The sequence below is a fragment of the Vitis vinifera genome, chromosome 11, assembly GCF_030704535.1.
Source record: "Vitis vinifera cultivar Pinot Noir 40024 chromosome 11, ASM3070453v1".
Lineage (NCBI taxonomy): Eukaryota > Viridiplantae > Streptophyta > Magnoliopsida > Vitales > Vitaceae > Vitis > Vitis vinifera.
The window spans coordinates 7,867,547-7,873,588 of record NC_081815.1 but is presented as its reverse complement, the minus strand read 5'-3'; the positions used below and the strand labels follow the sequence as shown (position 1 = coordinate 7,873,588).

Here is a 6,042-nt window from a genome sequence, read left to right as displayed (position 1 = left end):
CGTTTTTTTCTCTCATTTTGTGCAGCTCACTTGCCAGCTGGAGGGCTCCTTGAAAGCCAAGTGCTGCCTCCTGGTTGGTTGCTATGGAATCAGCTTAGTGGAGTTGATGGACGAATGGGAAAGCAACACGAATAGGAGGAGATGCTGGGGATCTGCAGGCCGTTATTGGGTAGCAGGGGACATGCAGGAGAGGTACGTTTCTGTTGAGAGGAGCGTCTCCTGCAGAGAAGAGAGAGGGTTGCTTTTAGAGAGGAAGGTGCTTTTCAGACTGGGGAGGTGGAGCTTTTGTTTGGGTTTTTTTTTAGGAGAGTTGAGAGAAGGGAACAGAGGAGGTGGAGCTTTTGTTTGGGTTTTTTTTTAGGAGAGCTTAGAGAAGGGAGAAAGGGGGAGTTTCCATTAAAGAGAGAGAGGTTTTCTAACTTGGGCATCAAGCCAGAGGGGGGTCTCCAGAAGGTGGTTTTTCGGGAGAGGAGAGTGAGACTTTTCGGGACTTTTCTAGAGGTTATTTCCTTGAGCTCAGGCTGCTACGGAGGGGAGAGAGGATGCCAGGGAGAGTTTGGAGGGGATGATAATTTTAGGATGAGAGAAAGAGGGAGAGAGGAGGAAGTGACCTGAGAGATTTTTTTGAGGGAGATGAAGGAAGTTTGAGCTGTGGGAAGAAGAAAGTTTGAGCAGTAGGAAGAAAGAAGTTGCTTAAGCAAGAGAGAGAGAGAGGTCTCCGCCGTGGGAGAGATTTCGTTCTGGAGAGTTTAGACAGTGATTTTCCTGGAGGGAGACATTTTGGAGGTTGACGTTTACAGAGAAGGCTGAGAAGAGATGAGGAGGGTTGTAGCAGGTTAAGGACCAAGTAGCTTACGTTTGAAAGGAATCGCACAGGTTTAGCATTCCCATACTCTGAGTTTTCCATTATTACTGTCTTGCTATGCATCCTGCTAATATCTGGATATTTGCTCTGGTCATCTAATGTGTTAAACTGATTTTTCATTATTATGTGTTGAATCTCTGTTTCCCTCTGTGTGCATTGCGTGTTCATTATGCCATTTGTTTGCGTGTTGATATCGTTCGGATTTCTCCCACTGGTTCTTTTTTGTGAAGGCTCCCTAAATCTTCATTAAGGTGGAGTTTAGATTTAGAGGCATGGTTCACTCCTATGTATGCCCTGTTTTTTTCTTCACCCTCTTTCCTTTGTTTCTGTGTTTTAGTGTTGGGCTTTTTGAGTTTGGCTATATACCTAGCAATTTTTCCCTCGAAAATGTTCTGAGAATTCAAATGGAGAAGATGGTGGTTTTTGGTGTCAGTTTGGCTCTTTCTTAGTAATGCAGCTAAGGAGAATCTGGTGAAATGGGGTAGTTTCTTCACACTTTCATGATCTCAGTGACGAGGAGTGTTACCCACATTCAGGGCAGGGCCATGTGCTCCGATAGAGAAGGAAAAGCTGCAAGGGTATGGGAGTTTAGTGTATGGGACAAGCTGTGGGTGAGATGCCAGTCACCGTCTTTGGTGTTGGGAACCTAGAGACAAGTTTGTTGTTGAGTCCACTGATGTGTTCACTGACAAGGACAAGGTCGCTGTCCACTTGAAGGGTGGTGCTAAGGAGCCACCTAAAAGACTGTTGATGGCCCCTTAATGGAGGGGGTGCATGGATGCAGATATATAACCTATGATTAGAGCATGAGCAGGGGAGAATCATGGCGGTCAGGGATCAGATGATAGTTTCCTACCTGGTTTTGATGATGGCACGTCATTAGATAATTTTGCTGGGAGCAGCAGATCAGATTACCCGAAGTTTGCCTGTTTGAATGAGAAATTCAAGTCATTGATTGGCAGTGGATATTTGTATAAACTCAGACGCCGGCTTGGAGTTATTAAACACTGGGTTTATTTGGCCTGTATTTCATTGCCATGGATTTGAGCCCTGTTGCCGCTACTGCTGCTTTCTTTAATGTGCAGAGGTATCGCTTGCAGGATATAATTGAGATACGGCAGTGATTTTGGTTTGAACTTTTGAAGGATGTTGAAGGAAAACTTTCAGATCAGTGAGCAATCATCATACATGGTTTTGTTTAGCCATTCTTATTCAGATGATCAGCGCGAAGGGGAGTCTGTTCCATTAAAACCTGGTATTCATGCTGTGGAGAGATTAAATCAGAACACCAGGCCTTCGTCCTTGGTTGAGCTTTGCAGTCGCGAGAGCTTTCATGCCTATCATCACTTACATGTATAACCGTTACTCACTTTCTCTCTCTATTCCACTCTTCACACCCATTTCCTATCATCTTTTCTCTCTCTACCCTTTCATACCCATTATTTTATTTTATTTTTCTACATACCCATCAAACCCGTCCATCTCATCCTCTGTCATCCATCTCATGCATACATCCCATATCCATCAAATCCATTGTTTCATGCCTGTGCCTCATACTCTCCCATATGCATGGCAGCCTTCATTACCCATCAAACCCGTCCATCTCATCCTCCGTCATCCATCTCATGCATACATCCCATATCCATCAAATCCATTGTTTCATGCCCGTGCCTCATACTCTCCCATATGCATGGCAGCCTTCATTACCCATCAAACCATCCGTCAAACCCATTTTCTCACTCTAAGACTTTCTCATATCCATTATCCTTTTCCTCACCACATTTCATAACCATCTTTCCTGAATACCTATTTTCCATACCCAAATATACCTACCCGCATGCATGGATACCACGTATACAAGGTCATTCTCCACATCTCTATGCAGTCACCTTTCTCTAATACCTGATTCACCCAATTTTCTCACTACTCACAACTCCATTCATCACTCTTCATACCCGCATCCCCATGCATATTACCATACCCATTTCTCACTCACCTACCTCTTTCATTCTTACCTTCCATTCTAGCTTCAATGGGATATCCTCAGGTAAATTTGACTGCATTGGTTCCTACAAATGGTCCCCTGATCAAGCCTGCCAGGAGGGGCTTCAAATATGCAATTTCCTTAAGGGGAGGCTGATCATGATCTCTGGCATGAGTAAGATGGAAGATCTACTGCAAGGTGGCAGTGGCGGAGATAAGATCTTTCAGCTAAGGGTTCATGCAGAGGCCACGCACGAGTAGTCTATGTAGATGTGGCAAGTGAAGTCAATGGAAGAGTTGAATCTGACCCACTGATAAAGCTTGCATGGAATGAGTCACAAGATAAACTTTGAAAAGGCCAATATGGTTGGAGAACTCATCAGTCTGGACCGGTGCAAGGGTTTGACTTTTCCTGAGATACTAGATATGATCAATGAGCCCAAAGAGCCCTCAGACAAGCCACTGGGAAGCTGAGAGCAATGCTTCATTCAGCTGAGGAGTCAAGTCCCGAATGCCTCTATACTCAGTTTTCCCTGCCGAGAATGCTGCCATTCAAGATCCTTTGAAACTGGATTGAGTCTTTTCTGGAAGCAAAGAAACTCCAGAAGAGGTCTCTAAGCTCGATTATTAATGCTTTCTTGACCTAGAGGATTTCCTTTATTAACGTCATGACGGCTCCCTGTGAGGCTACTGATGTCACTTAGATTCTATATATGGTCAGCATGGATACCCAGATTGGGTTCAAGTTCTTGCATGCTTGTGTTGGTTTCGGTGGGTCCTGTTTTCAGAAGGACATCATAAGCTTAATGAAAGTCTACTTTGGGTTGTTTCAGATTTGTGCCACTATCCTTTGAACGTATAGTGATTAAAGAATCAGTCCATGAGTTGCCAGCCAAGTTTGGAATCCACTCGATGTCTTGTGGAGATGGAAAAGAATATTGATTGGGAGCCCAAGTAATGATGACCCGCCATCCAATTGGGAAGATCCTGGACTTGGTACTTGGTCATAATGAAGCATTATTCAGACGGGCTCAATTGAAAGCACTTGTCTCCAATCATGGCCAAGAGGCTAGCAAAGTAGTTGAATTCACTTGATGAGACAACAAATGTAAGTGGGGCTCTCGATTTGACTGAGAAGGCTGTTGAGGAAGTTATGTTACCAATTGAGTTGACATTTTCTCAGGATGTCAATTCAAAATGAATATGGGAATATTAGGTGTTTTGCTGCTGCATGGGAGCTTATTCAGACATAATGCAGGCTCGGGTTTCTCCAATGAACGACCTCATCGTCGGTTTGACCTTGAACAGAAGCATGGCCACTATACTCTACTCATTCAACCCACTGGTTATCCATGCTCCGAACAAGCTGGTATTTCCAAAGATGGTCAGACCCGTGAGCATGCTTTGCTTGCCCTCATCCTTGGTGTCAGGCAAATGATCTGCTGTTGCAATAAGATGGAGGCGACAACACCGAAGTACTCCAAGGCCAGCATGATTAAGCGGACAGCGAACCTTGACTGGTACAAGGACCCTATCCTCCTTGATGCTCTTGACAGGATTCACGAGCCCAAGAGGCTCTTGGACAAGCCTTTTCTTCTCCCACTACAGGCCGTTTGCAAGATTGGTGGCATTGGCGCATTTCCTGTTGGTCACGTTGAAACTGGTACTATTAAACCTGGTATGGTCGTCAAGTTTGGGCCAAGTGGACTCACTACTAAAGTCAAGTCAGCTGAAGTGCACCATGAGTCTTTGGTAGGAGGTCTGTCCGGTGACAAATGTTGGTTTCAGTGTGAAGAATGTTGCTGTCGAGGATCTAAGACGTGGCTTTGTAGCGTCTAACTCCAAAGGTGACCCTGCAAAGGAAGCAGCCCAGGTCATTATCAGGAATCACCTTGACCGAATTGGAAATGATTATGCCCCTAATCCTTGGCTGCCATACCTTCCATATTGCGGTAAAGTTTGTTGAAGACTGTCACTAGCAATGAACTCCATTCTCCTCTGCTGTTTCAGTACAAGCTAATGCTCCTATCACTGTTCGCCTCGATCACGGAAGCTTGAAGAAGTAGCTGGTGGATGTTCTTGTGTTGGGATTTGATGTAGTTACAGTGGATGGTTCTCATTTTTTACTTCAAGGACAACCTCTCATGTTCTATCCTATCAGTGGCTCCCCTAAACCCACTAGTATGATATTAGCTTGCATGGCCACCTTTGGCATGCAACTAAGGGGCCACGTGCCATCTTCTATTTTCTCTTCCCAATTTTTGAAAATGATTTCTCAAATCCCCTTTTGTAAATATTTTTCCCAAATTTTGATTTTCAAATAATCCAAATTTTCCCCTCCTTCATCCTTAGAATGTTTAGGTCCCAAAAGTCTCATTTTCAATAAAATTTGGCCACCATTTTCTTTTTAGTGAGCCACTTTCGAATTTTCCATGATTTTAAAATGTTTTAAAATAAACATGAATTTAAATTCTGTAATCCCAAATAATGGAATTTATGGAATTAATTCATGTTAAAATAAATCGGGCTTTGGTGGGGGCCCTACATATGAGACTTCATGATGGATTGACTGATTGATTTATTTATTTGTCATGCATGATTGATTTACTCTATTACTTGATATGCGCTTAACTATATCTGTTCATTGTTCACTAACCATGTTTCATGATAGCGCATTCGTGATTGCCATCCAGGTACGCATCTATTCATATTTCGCTCATTCTTTATACATACTTCGCTTCTCATATTGTGCATGATTGATTTGACTATTCATCGATTCTCATTGATTGCCATGTCAGTTTCATCTTATTGGTAGAGACCCGACTTTAGGGACTTAGAGGGGTGCTACGGTCCATACCGTACCTTCCCGATAAGTAACCTGACCCCCGAACCTGATCCGGTTTTTCACAGACCACCTTTTCCAACATAAGGAGTCACACTTAGGGTTTTTCTTTCTTATTTTGTTTACCCTTTAAAAATAAAACAAAAATAAGTGGCGACTCCAAGTCATTTTTGAATAAATAAAATCAAATTTTTTCAAATAATAAAATCGAGTTTCGCCATCGAGTGGGAAACGCATTGAGCGAGTCGAAATGCGGGGTCTACATGATGGTAATTTAAAATTTTCAAAATTCTATTTATATGAAAAAAATTATATTTAAATTATTTTTGAGCCAATTTTTGGATAAGATTGA

At 42.9% G+C, this 6,042-nt stretch overlaps 1 pseudogene; it reads left to right on the top strand.

The window, feature by feature from the left end:
• The first annotated feature begins 315 nt into the window (after window positions 1-315).
• On the top strand, window positions 316-5,947 carry LOC104880705 (elongation factor 1-alpha-like; annotated as a pseudogene).
• The last annotated feature ends 95 nt before the right edge of the window (window positions 5,948-6,042 follow it).